General features: G+C 31.9%; 1 pseudogene; it reads left to right on the forward strand.

Moving 5' to 3' along the window:
* LOC142635006 (GDSL esterase/lipase 1-like) lies at window positions 1–9557 on the forward strand (annotated as a pseudogene).
* Window positions 9558–10333: the final 776 nt, after the last annotated feature.

Raw genomic sequence — 10333 nt, forward strand, 5'->3', positions numbered from 1 at the left:
ATGCTCACAGCTTTTCCTTCACGCCATTCCTCTCTCCTCATCTCTTCCTTCACGCCGAACCTCCACTACCGCCACACAGATCGCTGTTCTCCTCTCTTCCTTCACGCCGAACCTCCACCACCGCCACACAGATCGCCTACCGGAGCTCACCACCACAGATTTCGCCGGAGCTGTGCGTGGAGCTTGGAAACAAACCGAAGCCGCCGTGAGCCACGATCCAAAGGTTTGTTTTTGATGATTCTCTTTTCCCTTTTCCCCAATTTGGGTTTCGAACGCAGCATGACTAAATGATGGGAATTTTTTTGGTTTTGTGTGAAGATTTTTGTGGGTTTTGGTGTGATATATGTATTGGATAGTGAGGAGTAGAAAGTGGGGTTGTGATAAGAGAGGGTTCTGCTGTGGTTTTGATTAGAAATTGTAAGCTGGGTTCTGGGTTTTTCTTCTTCTTAGTAAAGTATGGACCTGAATGATAAACCCAGAAGGCTGTACAAAGTTTGGAAGGGAAGTAATGTGAGTTTCTCTGCCTCTCTCTATTTCTTGTCAATTGGTTTTACTCTTCGTGTTATTTCCTTTTTGATGAGAACGGAGGGTGAGTGTATGTTCATATCTTGTATTGTTCTAATTAAAGATGCTGTGTTGGGTTTTGATATGATTTGGGGTTTGTTTGGTTTTTGAATTAGGGATGTTTGATTGATTTGATTAAGTTAGATTGACTGTTAGATAAATTGGCTTTAGATGTACAATGTGATGGGATTGAGTTTGTAAATGATAATTGAATGCTGAATTGGAACTTGCTGTGAAGAAGTTGACAATTGTGTTGAAAGTTTCAAAATTTGTTTTACTTTTTCACAAGTGGGTTTTTGTCTATGGCTTTGTTATGCTTATAAGATTGATATTGTGTTTTTTCTGATTTCTTTTGTTGTGGTTTGAACTGGGTAAATTTTGGTTTTTGAAGTTTATGTTGGGTTGCTGGAGTTTTTTTCTTGTATGTATATGCATATGTGTATGTGGGTTTTACTTGGTGCAATATTGATATGTGTATGTTGGGTTGCTGGAGCTTTTGTGTCTGTCATGGCAAAGGCATGCTCTCTATCTTTTCTTCACTTACCAATGAATGAAAATTACAGTGTTTTATTAATGGGAACTTTTAGATGAATGTTGGCACCAAAATTCATAGCCTATTAATGTACTCATATTTCAGACTGTCCACTAAAAAAAATGTTCTGCAGATATAGAAAATTGATAAAAATGAAGTGTAATAGCTGATTTGATACCTAGGAGAGTATTATCTGCTAATGAAAATTTTGACCATAGTTTCTATTATCTGCTAATGAATACCATGTGTTTAAGGTTTTGTTATGTTTTCCGAACCCTATTTTTCCTTTGCTGAGATATTTATTTGCTTTACACAGGCTGGTGCATTGGAGAAGATTGTCAAGGCATCTCAGCTTGAGATCATTTAATTTGCGGCATTACGTAAGGTGAACTAAGCTGCAAATATATTGAATTTTTTTTTTAACTGTGTTCATTCCAATTTTATTTTTTGTATTTTGTTGTACATTCTTTTATGCAGAATTCATTACAACAATTCCAAGGAAGTTGATGTACAAACAAGTTTTGTGTCCAAGAGAATGGATTGGGAAGCAAATATTTTTTTGTTATATAATGTTTAAATTGTGGTGGATAAACATAGAACCATTTTATTTTTTGTATTCCCAACGTAGGGTCCTCTTTTTTGTATATTGAACTATGACAAATTTTATTCTAGATGAATGTATTCTCAAATAGAAATTTCCCAAAAGAATTGTGACATTTTATTTCAAGATGTATGGTCAATATGATCTTTTATGAATTGAATTGTGACAGGTTTTATTTCAGGTAAATGTATTCCCAATTAGAAACTCTTATGGAAAAAATTGTGACAAGTTTTAATTTAGGTGAATGTATTCTCAATTAGAAAATCTTATAGAAAAAATTATGACAGGTTTTATTTCAGGGGAATGTATTCTTAATTAGAAACTTTTATAAAAAAAATCCATGACATGTCTGTAGAGCCTAAGATGTTATTTTTACTCTTTTAAGTTTATAAGCCTTGCAATAAGCCAATAAGGGGGAAAAACTAGTATAGTATCTCAAGACTATTGAAACACGGCATAAAGCCAATGGTCACATTCATTATTCACATTATAAGGATGATTATTTCTATTAACATCTTTTGCTTGTTATGAACCTAAAACCATATGTATTTACCAACTATTTTGGAGCTAACCATTTATCAAATTTTGCTCATTATAGATCTTCTAACAATCGTAATATTAATCATAATTAGTTTTTTTTTCAATTTTTTTTTTGAGTTCAAAATGATAGAAATCTTTCATTAATGTAGAAACAATATACAAACAAGGCCCAATCCAAGACAGGGCTCAAGTAAATGGTAGTACAAAAAGACAAAAGAAAGAGTACATCAACTCAAGAAGATGGTACATCAAGTCACTCAGTGCCTATCCATAAGACGTTGGTATTCTTCACACAAGCCATTCGCCAAGTCAAGGATCACCTTTGGATGAGTTTGGAAATTTTCGAAATAAAATTTATTCCTTGCATTCCATATTGCCCACGCTGTAACGACCCACTTCTCTAATTCATGCTAGCTCAGTTTCATCTGCATCTGTTGGAACAGTAGTAAGAAATTGAAGGCTCTGTTACTGCATTTTTGTGTTCAACCTTTGAATAAAGCCCACACGTTTTGTGCAAATGGGCACTCCCACCGGATATGACTTACAGTTTCAGATTGGTGACTTGCCAAATCTCACACCTCGTCTACACCCTTACTCGACACCGATGAAGATTTTCCTTAGTTGGGAGGCAGTTGGAGCATGCTCTCCATAAAAACACAGAATTTCTTATGAATGACACACCAATTGAAATTTTAGTTACTAGAGAAAAAATATTAAACAGTACCATGCACAGTACAAAAGAAATTAACATTAATCAACGAAGCATTAAATTTCATTTTCCTAAAGCAAGAAATGTGGAACCCAAATTGTCATCCTATTTAATTTACCCCATAATATAAGAAACTAGACAAATTAGATAAGCAACCCTCTTTCCCCCTAAAAAGGGGAAAGGAAGGAAATGAAAACATAAAAAGAAACACTAGCCTCATTAACATGAAACTAAAGTGATGTGGCTGAGTTGACTTGAACCAAAATTGAAAACTCATTTCCACTCCATATGGTTCAAATTTTACAGTAAAAAAGTCAAGTTAGTAAAAGAACAGAAAAAAAATTATATTATGTTTCATTATTTTTTTTATAAAAAGAAATTTGAGAGAAACTAAAGACAATGAAATACATTTCTAAATTCCCATTTGGTTTGCATTCTACAAGAGAGAATAAAATGAGGAAATGAATGGAATTATATTATAGTTTAGTGCTTTCAAAAAGAGAAAGTGATGAGAAAATAAGTTTATAATATATTTGTTTTTTTTAGACATAACCTTCTTTCCAAACCTCACCCATCTTAGAGAATATTTTAGTTGGCTGCAATTGAAAATTTAACCTCTTTTCCTCACACTTTTAGTAGTGTGGTATGATGATATAAAATCCAACAGAATACTAAACTAACTGAATAGACCCGCAAAAGAAAACTCCCACAATCAGCTTTAATTCTTTCATTTTTGTTGCCTCTAACCATATTAGTAGAGCTTCCTAACTAGTGCAATTGTACAATTTCCAGTTATTGATAATAGAGGATCCATCATCTCAATCAAAAAAATAGCAATAGACATATCTAAAATCAAATAATCACAAACCAAACAATGAACAACAATGGACCCCAATACAAAGAAATTACAATTGGTGAAGTTATCACAATTTTATTATAGTCATTCAAAAGAAAAAAGAAAATTTAAGAAACCCAATTCAGTTAATGAACTGAAAATTAGCATAACACGAAGAGCAAAACCAATTGACAAGACATAGAGAGAGGCAGAGAAACTCACATTACTTCCCTTCCAAACTTTGTACAGCCTTCTGGGTTTATCATTCAGGTCCATACTTTACTAAGAAGAAGAAAAACCCAGAACCCAGCTTACAATTTCTAATCAAAACCACAGCAGAACCCTCTCTTATCACAACCCCACTTTCTACTCCTCACTATCCACTACATATATCACACCAAAACCCACAAAAATCTTCACACAAAACCAAAAAAATTCCCATCCTTTAGTCAGGCTGTGTTCGAAACCCAAATTGGGGAAAAGGGAAAAGAGAATAATCAAAAACAAACTTTTGGATCGTGGCTCACGGCGGCTCCGGTTTGTTTCCAAGCTCCACGCACAGCTCCGGCGAAATCTGTGGCGGTGAGCTCCGGTAGGCGATCTGTGTGGCGATGGTGGAGGTTCGGTGTGAAGGAAGAGATGAGAAGAGAGGAATGGCGTGAAGGAAAAGCTGTGAGCGTGTGAGCTGAGAGTGAAATGTGTTTTTTTTTTTAGCTTATATTGTTGACTTAAGTGAATCTGACGTGGCGTGGTCTGATTGGCTGGCGTAAAACCAGTGTTTTACGCCAGCTCCGGACCTAATGTTTTCTCTTTAAGATAAGAGGTTTAAGTGTGTACAAATTAAAAGGTCAAAAAAAAAAAAAAAAATCAGCGATGACGTTTTCTAAAAAATGATTCATTTTTCAAAAAACATTTTCTATAAAACTATATCATTTTCCTATATTTGGTAGTAACCTTAAATAAGTTGAAAATAATCTCCTAACTTCCCTTATTTGTCTTGTTGTGAGATAAAGTTGTTTAAAAAAAAATGGAAAACAATTTCTAAAAATAAACTATATTTTTTATGTCGATTAAAGATGATTTTTCTTTAACTCATTTTTTCTAATGTTACCAAACAATGAAAAATATGAAAAACTATATCTATACAATGTTTTTTGTCGAAACAAACAGAGCATATTGAGAATAAAGGAAAAATGTGAGGGTACGTATCTACTAGACAAATGTACCATAAACGTGAAGGATACTATATATTTGTTAAATAGTATATGACTAGAGCCTCAGCCATCTTTATTTTTGAGTAACAGATGGTTAAACGTATTGAGAATAAAAGAAACCCAAAATGGAATTGGAGGTGCATGGTGCACCTAGCGCTGATGGCTGCCTCCGAAATGTACCTTTATTAATAATTCGGATTTCAGAAGGCTGGCTGGACCCATTGTTTCATACGCAACCAAAAAAATAAGAAAATTCCTTCAAGATATTTTTCGAAAGCTTGACTGTGTATTAATTAGTATTATGAAGACAGCCAAGGATGCAATATAGCATGGACATAGGTATCACACGACGACACGAAATTTTTTGAAACATTAATACAAAAGTTCGGTTGATATATATATATATTAATTATTAAATATATTTTTGTTTTTATTTTTAAATATTATTAACATTTATTTTTTCATATAATGTTAAACATAGCAATAAAGGATAACAAAGGTGAATTCATGACTAATATTTTATATTCAAAAATTAGAATACAAATCAAGAATAAGATTTAAAAGATTCAATAAGAAAAAATAATTAGATAATTTTTCAAGATTAAAACTAAAAATAAATAAAAGATAAGAGTCAGCTAGATGCAACAGTGTCCTAGATGTTTCTCACACTGCAGGCACGTCATTTCAAATAAAGTACCTGTACCATTTAAAAAGAAAAATTATGGTGCCACCAACTAATGCACAACTCGCCAATGTGGCACAAGTTGGGGGCACCAAATGAACTCATCTAAAAAGGATGTAAAATTGTGCATGATTCTGCATGGTTGGTTTGATCTTTCAAAATCAGTAAGTGGGTAAAAAGAGTTTCCCCCATTGCTCACATCCATGTACCTTTCTCTTGCTTATCAATTTCCTGAAGACATGCTTTTCCTAATAGAAGGAAAAGGACACATGAATTTCACTCATATTTTCAGGTTGGTTTTTTTTTTTTTTTTTAAATTTTTTTTATAAGTTCGAAAATGAAGTTATCTTAATCATTGTAGTCGCATTTACTTAATATTCTGTTATTTTGTTGTTTTGTTCTTGCATTCATTTTTCATGATGCATGGGACACTGTTGGAAAACGAGATGTCACTCCTCACAATCATTATGCATTGATTTTTCTCTATCGAACATGGGAACCAAATTAGATTAATTAGACTAGACTTCATAGGAAGTCGAAGTTGAATTTTTGGTATTGTGTGATAGTGAAAATACACTAGCCACTTATTCCAGAGATTAATTAATTACTCATAAATTTATTTAACCATTAATTTAGTACTCATATCACATGTGGGTTCAAGCTTCCCTAAGTCCAACGCGATTTTTAACATTTTTACTGATTGGAGCTAGGTACAGAATTTAAACCCAGGATATTATTAGGACTAAATAGCATGTTATATGTACTCATTTTACATAAACTCTTTTACAAAATATTTAAGATTTCATGTGTTAATGTTCACATTCTAAAATGTGAAAAGGTAATATCCACATCTAAAATATGAAAAGTTGATGTGAAATAATGAGTTTGAGAGAATTACCACCCTGTCAGTTGCTCTGATACCATAAACATACATTATGTTTAAGTAAAGTATAACTTCATTTTTGGCATGTAATTGGGTATATATAATAAAATTTTCTTTGAATATCATCTTTAGGAGCATATAGGCCGCATATATTCAGGTCTTATTGAGTTGTCGTAAATATTAAGGAAGTATTTTCTTTTTTGTTTTTGTTTTTTCAATTGAAATATGAGTATTATTTACGTCAAGATATTAAAAACCAGAACATAACTAGCCACCTCAAAGAGTGGGAATAGCCAAGAAGTTGAAAAAACAAAACAGGATACAAAAAGGAGGGGCAATGAGCCAATGACTAAAATCTATCTTTAGTTGCTGTAAGACACCATGTTTGCTAAAAAGTTTTCACACTTATTTGCTTTATGGAATACGGGCTAGAACACCACCCTCCATGCATGCCTCAACAAAACATAAAAGCAAAGGTGCAGTTTTTTATGATGAGCAAGAGATAGGGAAAAAGTCACCTTTGTTAAGAATGCATGAATTTAAGACAAACCCTATCATTTTATTGTCAAGTGAGCCAATCGATTTTTGTCTGATGAACGGCACTTACAATTTACCACAAATATTGACTAGTATTGTTTTAATATCTATTTGAAGTATTAATAGTATGACAAGAGGTCAATAAATAAAAATATTTTAAGAACCCTAGTATAAAGTTTTTATTTATTTTTAAATTAGAAACACCAATATAAAAATATTTTAGAAATTTCAGAGGAATCCATTAAAAAGAATATAGGCTAAAACTAAATGAACTTGAAATTTTCAAAGAATGTCATTATATATAGTAAGAGGAAAATATTAACGAATATTCTAAGATATTGATTTAGGAACTATTTTTAGAAATATTTTATAGGAAAATGATAAAATAAATAATTTTTTGACAATTTTTTATATTTCCTATAAAAGTAGTGTTAAAACTTTTCTAATATGATTTATTAATACTTGCTTTAAGAGCACTCGTTAACATGATCCATAGTAAAATATAAAAGATCCAAGGTGAACCGTAAACATCTTCATCTCCATTATCCAACACAACTATTCTCGAAGCTCAAAAGGGAAGCCAAAAAAATTAAAAAAACAAAAAACAGAATTTTTTTAATAAAAAAAAAAAAAAAACTTAACCAGTGCGGTAAAGAATTATTGAATGTGGTAGATGATGCTTGTAGTTTGTTCTCTCATAGGCTTTCTCCAGCTATGCCCTCTATTTAGGCTAGTTAGTTTTGTTATGCAACTTCCCTTTAACCAAAAAAAAAAAAAAGAAAAAGAAAAAGAAAAGAAATTAAAGAGAATTATTGAATGTAGGCATTGAGCCATATAAAAGTAAAAATTTAGAAGATTGCATGTAACTGCACAGTGTCGGAACAACGTTTGTTATTTGTTTATCCTTTATATATATATGTTTATTCAAATCTTAAAACGTCTGTGATTAGGTCACTCATCACCTGGTAGATCTTCTAATGGCCGTCTAATTACAGATTTCATTGGTAAGATATAGTTATATATATGTGTGTGTGTGTGTGTTGATTTCTCTTGGACTTGAATTGTTGCTCAATTAATATTTTGAAGCATTATTGCAGCTGAGTATGCAATATTGCCGCTGATGCTCTTGATGAAACTAATGGAGCTGGTGCTCTTGATGAAACTAATCAAGGAATGGTATGCATTCAATCTGATTATGTACTCGGGATTCTCATATTAAATACCTCTAGTCATATATCATTTAAAATTTTAAATGATATAACACTATAAATTGTTTGATATCCAAGAAATAAAATTTAATATTGAAATGGACCCTCTCCATTTCACTTGAAATAGAGGGGTTGCCATGGTTCCTTAATTTTGTGAGTATTGTTTATATATTACCCAAACTCAAACCCTTGCATTAGCCTCTCATATGTTGGGACATATTACTTGCAAAATTTTCTTATATATTCAATCATATTTTGAGACAAACTACGCATCTACTGACTATTATTGCCTTATGTTCTTCTTTATTGCTCTTTGTCAGACGATAAGCCTGAACGCTCAACTCAATTATTTCAATAACTTGGAGACTCTATTGAGGCAAGAACGAGGTGAAAAAGAAGCAAATGTGTTACTGGACAGAGCTGTTTACTTTTTTAGCATTGGAGGCAACGATTATTTTGTGCCCTTTGCCTCAAACTCCAGCATGCAATTTCTTCAATCCTATTCTAAACAAGACTACGTAAATATGGTGATTGGCAACTTGACGACTGTGATCATGATCACAGTAATAACACTTAGGTGTTGTATGCAATATTTAAAGCAAGATTATTCTTTTCGTTTTAAGTTGGTTATAATTATATTTTGATTTGCCAGGAAATATATAAGAAAGGAGGAAGAAAATATGTGTTCCATTGCTTGGGACCTGCGGGTTGTTACCCGCTTTTTTTAAAACAATGGTAAACACTAGTGCATGCTTGGAAGAACTTACAACGCTAGTAAAACTACACAATAAAGCACTTTCTGAAGTCCTTCTGAAGCTAGAGAGCGTGCTCAAAGGATTCAAATATTCAATAGCCGATGTGTACACTTTTGTTAGTGAAAGAACAGATATTCCATCAAAATATGGTGCGTCACTTCCATTTTTATGGTAAAACATGTATTTTATTTTTATTGTTCTTTGCATTTTATTTTTGTCATAGAATAATAGCATCTTTGTTTTAATTATGTTGGAAAGGTTTTGCGGAAGGGAAGATTGCATGTTGTGGAACTGGCCCATACAGAGGAATTCTAAGTTGCGGAAATAGATCAGTCAATCTAAGTATGAATTTTGTACTAACACTAGTGATTATGTGTTCTTTGACTCTGTTCATCTTTCCGAAAAGGCCAACGGACAACTCATAGGACTAATTTGGAGTGGAACTCCCAATGTCTTAATTAGGATCTTACAATCTCAAAGCATTGTTTGAACGATGATGTATTTATATTTAAAATATAAGTTAAATAAAAAAACATAAGCAGGGAACTTATGTACATGCTTGATGCATGTAATTAATTGATAAATTAATATGTTTAATAAATCAAATCTTGGTGTTATACTCTCAACACTGGACAGAACACCAAATGATTTTCAAATTTAACATTTTTTTTTTTGGTGCTTAAATGTGTTTAGCATTTCAAATCTTTGCAAGTCTACTCTCCTTAACTAGGAGAATTAGGGTTTGAATCCCTACTTCTTCGTTTTTTCAACTATCAAATTATTGAATACACAAAAGAAAACTATCGGAATATTAAAAATATATATATATATTGCAATGCTACAGCCACAAACAATTTAACAAATTTTTTACAAATTGTTGATGTGTTCAATTTCTTATTGGTTTTCATCTCTAGATCCACCATTAACATTATTTTTTATTTACCAATAACCACTCACCATATTAGCAATTTGTATCTCTAGCATTACTCAAAAAAATAAAAATAATGTTAAAGATACAAACTTTTTTACAAAAAAAAAAAAAAAAAAAATTTCAAACTGCTTCTGTGGTGAGTAGTTATTAGTAAATTAAAAAGTAATGTTAATGGTAGGCCTAGATAAAAACCAGTAAAAAATTAGCCACATTAGCAATTTGTAAAAACTTTGTTTGTAAAAAAAGTTCGTAGCTATAGAATTACTCAAAAAATAATAAGAGATAGAATGTGCTTCTGTAAATTTCCTTTCTCATTCACATGAAAAAGGATTTGCTCCATTT

Source organism: Castanea sativa, chromosome 5, assembly GCF_040712315.1.
Source record: "Castanea sativa cultivar Marrone di Chiusa Pesio chromosome 5, ASM4071231v1".
NCBI lineage: Eukaryota > Viridiplantae > Streptophyta > Magnoliopsida > Fagales > Fagaceae > Castanea > Castanea sativa.